Source organism: Lissotriton vulgaris, chromosome 5 (genome assembly GCF_964263255.1).
Source record: "Lissotriton vulgaris chromosome 5, aLisVul1.2, whole genome shotgun sequence".
Taxonomy (NCBI): Eukaryota; Metazoa; Chordata; class Amphibia; order Caudata; family Salamandridae; genus Lissotriton; species Lissotriton vulgaris.
In genome coordinates, this window is record NC_141693.1 from 1795736199 (window position 1) to 1795747947 (window position 11749).

Sequence of the window (11749 nt, forward strand, 5' to 3'; positions counted from 1 at the left end):
GTGTATAATGGCGATTCCTCCTCCAGCTCCGTTGGTACAGTCTCTGCGGGCTATCTTGTAGCCGTCCGGGATGGCTATGGCTATGTCGGGGGCCGAGGAGGCGTTCATCCAGGTCTCTGTTAGGAAGACGACGTCCAGGGAGAATGTGTCGAGTAAGTCGCAGAGTTCAACGGCGTGTTTGCATATGAAATGTGTTTTGAGTAGTATGCATCTGAAGTGGTTGCATCCTGACTCAGTGGGTGGTTTGGAGACTTGGAGGCTAGGGTAGCTGCAGCTCCGGCAGGAGAAGGGTCCTTGGGTGCGCTTCGGGCGGCCAGGAAGCCGGTGTGTGATCGTCAGGAGTTGAGTGCGTGGAGGGTGCTGGTGTCATAGTGGCATCGGTGGTCGTGGCGTTCGCGGGGACCAGGGAGTCTTGCGCTGGGCGCTCTCCAGGCACGGACGGGCTTGCCTTTGGCGCGCCAGCAGTAGCGGCCGCACAGCGTCCGCCATAATAAGGGGAGTTGGGAGGGAGGAGCAGCTGGGAGGCAGGTGCGGGACAAATGGGCGAGCAGGGGGGCGGGCCGCGGGGGACGCAGCGGCGGGAAAAAGGGTGAAAAAGCAGGGTCACAGAAGGCAAAAGGGCACAAGAGGCTAAGGGCAAAGGGGCACAAAGGCAAAGGCAAAAAGGGGCACTGTGGTAAAAGGGGCACAGAGGGCAAAAACAGTACAACAACAATTTTGCAGTAAAAACACAACCGAGGCAGAGTGGCCTCGAACTTACGGCAGCGGCGGTGGCAGCGAGCACAGGGCACAGGCACACTGGTGGGACTGTGAGGTGTGGGAGAGCGACCTGCCTGTGAACAGGGTTAAGGGTCGCTCTCCTCACCCCGCAGCGGCCACCATAATAAGGGGAGTTGGGAGGGAGGAGTAGCAGAGAGGCGGGAGAGGGATAATTGGGCGAGCAGGGGCGTGGGCTGCAGGGGACGCAGCGGCGGGAAAACGGGCGAAAAAGCAGGGGCACAAGGGGCAAAGGGCAGAGGGGCACAAAAGGCAAAGGCAAAAAGGGGCAGTTACCTTGAAGGCACTGGAGTAATGATTTCAATTGTGCTGCAGGTGCAGTATTACAGGGGCTAAAACCTCTAGGAAACCCACTGAACACCGATTATTTCTATATTTTAATACTAAACAAGCAGTCACAAGTGCTGTTACCTTGCAGGCACTTAGACCATGATTTGAATGGTACAGCAGGTGCAGTGACACAGGAGCCAAAAGGTCTAGGAAATACACTAAATAGCGATTATTGCTATATTTTACTTTTAAATAAGCAGTCTGTAGTTCTGTAGGTCTCGACCTCTGCCAATGCCTCTGGCATTGCAGATGTCGAGACATATAGAGGTGAAACAGGAAAGCTGAACCAGGCGGATTACGCCGAGTGCATGTGCCCGTGAACGCGCTTAACGTTTGCTGCCACAGCAATGCTGAGAGCTTCACACTTCAAAGGAATGCTCTCCCCCGCCCCCCTCTGTGCAATGCCTCATCTCTCACCCTTTTGCTATCTCACCCGCCCTCCCACCTTCAGCCTCTTCCTCTGCAGTGCACTCTCTCCCCCCTCCCTCCTCCTCACCCCAACATTTGTCTCTCACACCACAGGCTACTGCTATGTAATTTGGGGCATAGCTTTAAACCTGTTAACTAAAATCTTATGCATCAAACGTGCCACTTGCGCTGTATTTGAATGCTCCTTTGAGCTGTCTGTTGTATCTAGACGTATCACATAACTAAAACATATGCGTAAATTAAAACAGGCAGACCTATTGTCTTTGCCAGTCCTTGTTAGCAGGGTCTGCCTTTCTGATTGGGCCTGGGATGAGGCAGCTTTAACAAGTTCATTGTGTTTTTCTGGATCATTAAATTAACTGACGTCCCACGTGTGGGCAATTCATTTTACTCTCCTGTACCCCCTAGCCTGTGCTCGGCAGTAGCCTAAGATGACCATAAAACCAATTGCGCCATATTTGGCAGAAACATTATCTGCACCGTATTTTATTGACAAACTGAACAGTGAAAAGACTACCCTAAAAGTAATGTTCCAGGATCAGCACTTGTACTTGTACTGCGGTTTACAGACCTAAAACTACTGTGGTAGAAATTGCTCTTGTGGAACATTGCTGGGAAGCAGAGGCAAAGGTGGTAGATGTCTCACTTCTTAGCTTTTGCAATTTAATTTGTTTGCAGGAAACGTTTACAACTTAATGAATTTCGAGCTTTCAAAGATTTTGCATTATTTTCAGCTAAAGAAAGTGTAAAAGGTGGCATAATGACAGAGTGGCTACTGGAACACAGCATAGTAGTGTCCAAGGACTAGGCATCCACAAACATCACCCATCAGACCTCCACAAGCAACAGGCATCCAAAAAGGGTCTGGCATGCACAAGCATCAGGCATTCACAAGCTTCAGGCGTCCCCAAGCGTCAGCCATCCACAAGCGTCAGCCATCCACAAGCGTCAGCCATCCACAAGCGTCAGACATTCACAAGCGTCAGACATCCACAAACATCAGGCATCAGACATCCACAAGCGTCAGCCATCCAAAGGCATCAGACATCCAAAGGCATCCGGCATCCACAAGCGCCAGGCATCCACAAGCGTAAGGCATGCACAAGCGTCAGGCATGCACAAGCTTCAAGCATTCACAAACAACAGACAGCCACAAGCTTCAGACATCCACAAGCGTCAAACATCCCCAAGCATCCACAAGCATCAGACATCAACAAGCAACAGACATCCACAGCATCAGACATCCACAAGCATCAGACATCCACAAGCATCAGACATCCACAAGCATCAGACATCCACAAACATCAGACATACACAAACATCAGACATCCACAAGCATCAGACATCCACAAGCATCAGACATCCACAAGCATCCGACATCCACAAACATCAGACATCCTCAAGCATCAGGCATCTGACATCCACAAGCGTCAGGCATCCACAAGCGTCAGGCATCCACAAGCGTCAGACATCCAAAAGCGTCAGACATCCACAAACATCAGGCATCAGACAAGCACAAACGTCAGGCATCCACAAGCGTCAGACATCCACAAGTGTCATGCATCCACAAGCATCAGACATCCACAAGCATCAGGCATCAGACATCCAGAAGCATCAGACATCCAGATGCATCAGACATCCACAAACATCCAGAAGCATCAGACGTCCATAAGCATCAGACGTACACAAGCATCAGGCATCTACAAGCATCAGACATCAGACAACCAGGAGCATCAGACAACCAGAAGCATCAGACATCCACAGGCATCAGGCGTCCACAAGCATCAGGCGTCCACAAGCATCAGGCATCCACAAGCATCAGGCATCCACAAGCATCAGGCATCCACAAGCATCAGGCATCCACAAGCATCAGACATCCACAAGCATCAGACATCCACAAGCGTCAGGCATCCACAAGCATCAAGCATCCACAAGCATCAAACATCCACAAGCAACAGACATCCACAAGCAACAGACATCCACAAGCAACAGACATCCACAAGCAACAGACATCCACAAGCAACAGACATCCACAAGCGTCAGGCATCCAAAAGCATCAGACATCCACAAGCAACAGGCATCCACAAGCAACAGACATCAACAAGCAACAGACATCCACAAGCAACAGACATCCACAAGCATCAGACATCCACAAGCATCAGACATCCACAAGCATCAGACATCCACAAGCGTCAGACATCCACAAGCAACAGACATCCACAAACATCAGACATCCACAAGCATCCACAAGCATCAGGCATCAACAAGCAACAGACATCCACAAGCAACAGACATCCACAAACATCAGACATCCACAAGCATCAGACATCCACAAGCATCAGACATCCACAAGCATCAGGCATCCACAAGCATCAGGCATCCACAAGCATCAGGCATCCACAAGCGTCAGGTATCCACTAGCGTCAGACATCCACAAACATCAGTCATCAGACATCCACATACGTCAGGCATCCACAAGCATCAGACATCCAAAGGCATCAGGTATCCACTAGCGTAAGGCATCCACAAGCGTAAGGCATCCACAAGCGTCAAGCATTCACAAACGTCAGACATCCAAAAGCTTCAGACATCCACAAGTGTCACACATCCACAAGTGTCACACATCCACCAGTGTCACACATCCACAAGTGTCACACATCCACAAGTGTCACACATCCACAAGCAACAGACATCCACAACCAACAGACATCCACAAGTATTAAATATCCAGAAGCATCAGACATCCACAAGCATCAGACATCCAGAAGCATCAGACATCCGGAAGCATCAGACATCCACAAACATCCAGAAGCATCAGACGTCCACAAGCATCAGACATACACAAGCATCAGGCATCCACAAGTATCAGACATCAGACAACCAGGAGCATCAGACAACCAGGAGCATCAGACATACACAAGCATCAGGCGTCCACAAGCATCAGGCGTCCACAAGCATCAGGCGTCCACAAGCATCAGGCGTCCACAAGCATCAGGCATCCACAAGCATCAGGCATCCACAAGCATCAGGCATCCACAAGCATCAGGCATCCACAAGCATCAGGCATCCACAAGCATCAGGCATCCACAAGCATCAGGCATCCACAAGCATCAGGCATCCACAAGCATCAGACATCCTCAAGCAACAACCATCCACAAGTGTCAGGCATCCACAAGCAGCAGGCATCCACAAGAATCAGGCATCCACAAGCATCAAACATCCACAAGTATCAAACATCCACAAGCAACAAACATCCACAAGTATCAGACATCCACAAGCATCAGACATCCACAAGTGTCAGACATCCACAAACATCAGGCATCCACAAGTGTCAGGCATGCACAAGCGTCAGGCATCCACAAGCGTCAGGCATGCACAAGCGTCAATCATTCACAAACGTCAGACATCCACAAGCGTCAGACATCCAAAAGCGTCAGATATCCACAAGCAACAGACATCCACAAGCAACAGACATCCACAAGCAACAGACATCCACAAGCAACAGACATCCACAAGTATCAGACATCCACAAGCATCAGGCAGGCAAAAAGGGTCTGGCATGCACAAGCATCAGCCGTCCCCAAGCGTCAGCCATCCCCAAGCGTCAGACATCCACAAGCGTCAGCCATCCACAAGCGTCAGCCATCCACAAGCGTCAGCCATCCACAAGCGTCAGACATTCACAAGCGTCAGACATCCACAAACATCAGGCATCAGACATCCACAAGCGTCAGCCATCCAAAGGCATCAGACATCCAAAGGCATCAGGCAGCCACAAGCGTCAGGCATCCACAAGCGTAAGGCATGCACAAGCGTCAGGCATGCACAAGCTTCAAGCATTCACAAACAACAGACATCCACAAGCTTCAGACATCCACAAGCATCAGACATCAACAAGCAACAGACATCCACAAGCATCAGACATCCACAAGCATCAGACATCCACAAGCATCAGACATCCACAAGCATCAGACATACACAAACATCAGACATCCACAAGCATCAGACATCCACAAGCATCAGACATCCACAAGCATCCGACATCCACAAACATCAGACATTCTCAAGCATCAGGCATCAGGCATCCACAAGCGTCAGGCATCCACAAGCGTCAGGCATCCACAAGCGTCAGGCATCCACAAGCGTCAGGCATCCACAAGCGTCAGGCATCCACAAGCGTCAGACATCCACAAGCGTCAGACATCCACAAGCGTCAGACATCCACAAACATCAGGCATCAGACAAGCACAAACGTCAGGCATCCACAAGCGTCAGACATCCACAAGTGTCACGCATCCACAAGCATCAGACATCCACAAGCATCAGGCATCAGACATCCACAAGCATCAGACATCCAGATGCATCAGACATCCACAAACATCCAGAAGCATCAGACGTCCATAAGCATCAGACGTACACAAGCATCAGGCATCTACAAGCATCAGACATCAGACAACCAGGAGCATCAGACAACCAGAAGCATCAGACATCCACAGGCATCAGGCGTCCACAAGCATCAGGCGTCCACAAGCATCAGGCATCCACAAGCATCAGGCATCCACAAGCATCAGGCATCCACAAGCATCAGGCTTCCACAAGCATCAGACATCCACAAGCGTCAGGCATCCACAAGCATCAAGCATCCACAAGCATCAAACATCCACAAGCAACAGACATCCACAAGCAACAGACATCCACAAGCAACAGACATCCACAAGCAACAGACATCCACAAGCGTCAGGCATCCACAAGCATCAGGCATCCAAAAGCATCAGACATCCACAAGCAACAGGCATCAACAAGCAACAGACATCAACAAGCAACAGACATCCACAAGCATCAGACATCCACAAGCATCAGACATCCACAAGCGTCAGACATTCACAAGCGTCAGACATCCACAAGCAACAGACATCCACAAACATCAGACATCCACAAGCATCCACAAGCATCAGGCATCAGCAAGCAACAGACATCCACAAGCAACAGACATCCACAAGCAACAGCCATCCACAAACATCAGACATCCACAAGCATCAGACATCCACAAGCATCAGACATCCACAAGCATCAGACATACACAAGCATCAGGCATCCACAAGCATCAGGCATCCACAAGCATCAGGCATCCACAAGCGTCAGGCATCCACTAGCGTCAGACATCCACAAACATCAGTCATCAGACATCCACATACGTCAGGCATCCACAAGCATCAGACATCCAAAGGCATCAGGCATCCACAAGCGTAAGGCATCCACAAGCGTCAAGCATTCACAAACGTCAGACATCCAAAAGCTTCAGACATCCACAAGTGTCACACATCCACAAGTGTCACACATCCACAAGTGTCACACATCCACAAGCAACAGACATCCACAACCAACAGACATCCACAAGTATTAAATATCCAGAAGCATCAGACATCCACAAGCATCAGGCATCAGACATCCAGAAGCATCAGACATCCGGAAGCATCAGACATCCACAAACATCCAGAAGCATCAGACGTCCACAAGCATCAGACATACACAAGCATCAGGCATCCACAAGTATCAGACATCAGACAACCAGGAGCATCAGACAACCAGGAGCATCAGACATACACAAGCATCAGGCGTCCGCAAGCATCAGGCGTCCACAAGCATCAGGCGCCCACAAGCATCAGGCATCCACAAGCATCAGGCATCCACAAGCATCAGGCATCCACAAGCATCAGACATCCTCAAGCAACAACCATCCACAAGCAGCAACCATCCACAAGCAGCAGGCATCCACAAGAATCAGGCATCCACAAGCATCAAACATCCACAAGCATCAAACATCCACAAGCAACAAACATCCACAAGTATCAGACATCCACAAGCATCAGACATCCACAATCATCAGATATCCACAAGCGTCAGACATCCACAAACATCAGGCATCCACAAGTGTCAGCCATCCACAAGCATCAGACATCCAAAGTCATCAGACATCTACAAGCAACAGACATCCACAAGCTTCAGGCATCCAAAAGCATCAAACATCCACAAGCAACAGACATCCACAAGCAACAGACATCCACAAGCATCAGACATCCACAAGCATCAGACATCCACAAGCATCAGACATCCACAAGCATCAGACATCCACAAGCATCAGGCATCCACAAGCATCAGGCATCCACAAGCATCAGGCATCAACAAGCATCAGACATCCACAAGCGTCAGGCATCCACTAGCGTCAGGCATCCACAAGCGTCAGGCATCCACAAGCGTCAGACACCCACAAATATCAGGCATCAGACATCCACAAACGTCATGCATCCACAAACATCAGACATCCAAAGGCATCAGGCATCCACAAGCGTCAGGCATGCACAAGCATCAATCATTCACAAACGTCAGACATCCACAAGCGTCAGACTTCCAAAAGCGTCAGACATACACAAGCAACAGACATCCACAAGCAACAGACATCCACAAGCAACAGACATCCACAAGTATCAGACATTCGGAAGCATCAGACATCCACAAACATCCAGAAGCATCAGACATTCGGAAGCATCAGACATCCACAAACATCCACAAGCATCAGGTGTCCACAAGCATCAGGCATCCACAAGCATCAGGCATCCACAAGCATCAGACATTCACAAGCATCAGGCATCCAAAAGCATCAAGCATCCACAAGCATCAAACATCCACAAGCATCAGACATCCACAAGCATCAGACATCCACAAGCATCAGGCATCCACAAGCTTCAGGCATCCACAATCGTCAGGTATGCACAAGCGTCAGGCATGCACCAGCTTCAGGCATGCACAAGCTTCAAGCATTCACAAACATCAGACATCCACAAGCGTCAGACATCCACAAGCATCCACAAGCATCAGGCATCCACATGCAATAGACATCCACAAGCAATAGACATCCACAAGCATCAGACATCCACAAACATCAGACATCCACAAGCATTAGACATTCACAAGCATCAGACATCCACAAATATCAGACATCCACAAGTGTCAGACATCCACAAGCATCAGGCATCCACAAGCATCAGACATACAAAGGCATCAGGCATCCACAAGCGTCAGGCATCCACAAGCGTCAGGCATGCACAAGGCTCAAGCATTCACAAACGTCAGACATCCACAAGCATCAGACATCCACAAGTGTCACATATCCACAAGCAACAGACATCCACAAGCAACAGACATCCACAAGCAACAGACATCCACAAGCAACAGACATCCACAAGTATCAGACATCCACACGCATCAGGCATCAGACATCCAGAAGCATCAGACATCCAGAAGCATCAGACATCCACAAACATCCAGAAGCATCAGACATCCAGAAGCATCAGATGTCCACAAGCATCAGACTTACACAAGCATCAGGCATCCACAAGCATCAGGCATCCACAAGCCTCAGATATCAGACAACCAGGAGCATCAGGCGTCCACAAGCACCAGGCGTCCGCAAGCATCAGGCATCCACAAGCATCAGACATCCACAAGCATCAGACATCCACAAGCATCAGACATCCACAAGCATCAGGCATCCAAAAGCATCAAGCATCCACAAGCATAAAACATCCACAAGTATAAAACATCCACAAGCAACAGACATCCAGAAGCATCAGGCATCCAGAAGCATCAGGCATCCAGAAGCATCAGACATCCAGAAGCATCAGACATCCACAAACATCAAACATCCAGAAGCATCAGACATCCAGAAGCATCAGGCATCCACAAGCATCAGGCATCCACAAGCATCAGGCATCCACAAGCATCACACATCAGACATCCACAAGCATCAGGCATCCACAAGCATCACCCATCAGACATCCACAAGCATCAGGCATCCAAAAAGGGTCTGGCATGCACAAGCATCAGGCATTCACAAGCTTCAGGCATCCAGAAGCGTCAGCCATCCACAAGCGTCAGCCATACACAAGCGTCAGCCATCCACAAGCGTCAGCCATCCACAAGCGTCAGACATCCACAAGCGTCAGACATCCACAAGCGTCAGACATCCACAAGCGTCAGACATCCACAAACATCAGGCATCAGACATCCACAAGCGTCAGCCATCCACAAGCATCAGACATAACAGCTCTTATGCCCGGCCTTCCTTCCCTGTCCATTCTCTTATCTGAGCCCACAGCAGAAGGTGTGCAGTGTGTTTTATTTATTTTACTGTTCATTTCAAACTGACTTTGTTGGTCAAAAAAGGATAAACGTCTAACTCGCCCCGACTGGAATCAGACACCAGATACTTCTTGTTGCACGCAGAAGTATGTGGTGTAGTTAACTTGCTGAGGTGCCTTCACTTCATGGCTGCATAGAAAAAAAACTGTAAGGAGGCAGTCAAAACAATGAGCACACTGGTAGTCCGGCTTCTCAGCACTCACTGTGCCCTCCCGCTCAGAAAGCACAAAACTGTCAGATAAGACGCTTTGCCTATGTGCAGGAACTAAGATCTGAACTCAGGTTTTGTGCCTTTGAAGCCAGAGGCCACATGTCCGCCTCCTTTTGTTTGGTTACAGTGATTAACATCTGCAAATTCATTTATATTAGTAGCATAACAGGTGCTCGAGGGGACGCAATGAAACGTTGAATCAAAATTTAAATTGCACCCAGTAAATTCCTCGAATTCGGGATGTTTACTGTCGCCCTCTATCTATCTATCTATCTATCTATCTATCTATCTATCTATCTATCTATCTATCTATCTATCTAACTATCGCCCTCACTATATCTATCTATCGCCCTCACTCTATCTATCCATCTATCGCCCTCACTCTATCTATCGCCCTCACTCTCTCTATCGCCCTCACTCTATCTATCTTTCGCCCTCACTCTATCTACCTATCGCCCTTACTCTATCAACTATCTATCTATTTCCCTCACTCTATCTTTCTATCTATATATCGCCCATACTCAATCTATCAATCGCCCTCTATCTATCTATCGCCCTCACTCTATCTATCTATCGCCCTCACTCTATCTATCTATCGCCCTCACTCTATCTGTCTATCGCACTCACTCTAGATATCTACCTACCGATCGCCCTCACTTCATCTATCTGTCGATCTATCGATCGCCCTCACTCTATCTGTCTATCTATCTATCGCCCTCACTCTATCTATCTATCTGTCTATCTATCTATCTATCGCCCTCACTCTATCTATCGCCCTCACTCTATCTATCTATCTGTCTATCTATCTATCGCCCTCACTCTATCTATCGTCCTCACTCTATCTATCTATCGCACTCATTCTATCTATCTATCTATCGCCCTCCCTCTATCTATCTATCGCACTCACTCTGTCAATCTATCGCATCACCACAGCATCACTCAGCCCCACCTCAGTATCACCACTCAGGGGCACCACAACATCACTATGCGCTACCACAGCATCACTCGTCGCCACCACAACATCACTCAGCGTCACCACAGCATCAATCTGTGCAACCATTCAACAACAACTGGTTCAAATATGTCCTCTCAATGTTTCAAGCTTTATTACAAATGTCACAAAAAGATGTAAATATTTCACTTCTGTTCTTGGAGTTTTTGTCACAATAAAATACACTGAACATAATCTTTACAAAAGTTATTTACAAAAGTTTAAGCTATTGCCATTATAAATTACAATAACTTTTAAGTATTAATTATTTAAAAAAATTAAAAGCCATTGTTATTTGTAATATCAATACATCTAAGTCACGTAAATACAACACATATTGCATTACAAATGCTACAGGTGTCACATTTGCAAAAGTTAAAACTATTGGCATTGTAAATGACAAAGCTATTAATTTTGATATTTTTAAAACCAACACATAAATAAAAAAATTGTAATTTACAATACCAATAGCTCAAACTTTCCTAATGCGAGACCTATTGCATTGCAAATGCTTGTTTTTAGTTCTTTTGTAACCATTGCGTCCAAAGTAACACATAGCCTAATGCATCACTGTAATAAAAGCTGTAACTTATTGGACATTTCTGTCTACCTACAGCTTCAGTTACAATTAGCAGACCTATGTGCCATATTTTCACCATTTTTGAATGGTCCTAAAATGCTTCTGAATCTGGGCACTCGCACCTTGGCCGGGGCATTCTCCATTCTATAACATTAGCACTTCAGCCGCTGTAAACACTATATAAATACTAATAACTTACCATATGGCATTCCATACCAAGCATTGGCAAAGT

The 11749-nt window shown here is 47.8% G+C and overlaps 1 protein-coding gene across 2 annotated transcripts in view; it reads left to right on the top strand.

Moving 5' to 3' along the window:
• The window catches only part of ZNF385C (zinc finger protein 385C), a 720374-nt gene that overhangs the window by 413380 nt on the left and 295245 nt on the right, over positions 1-11749 (top strand). The gene's annotated exons all lie outside the window — the stretch shown is intronic.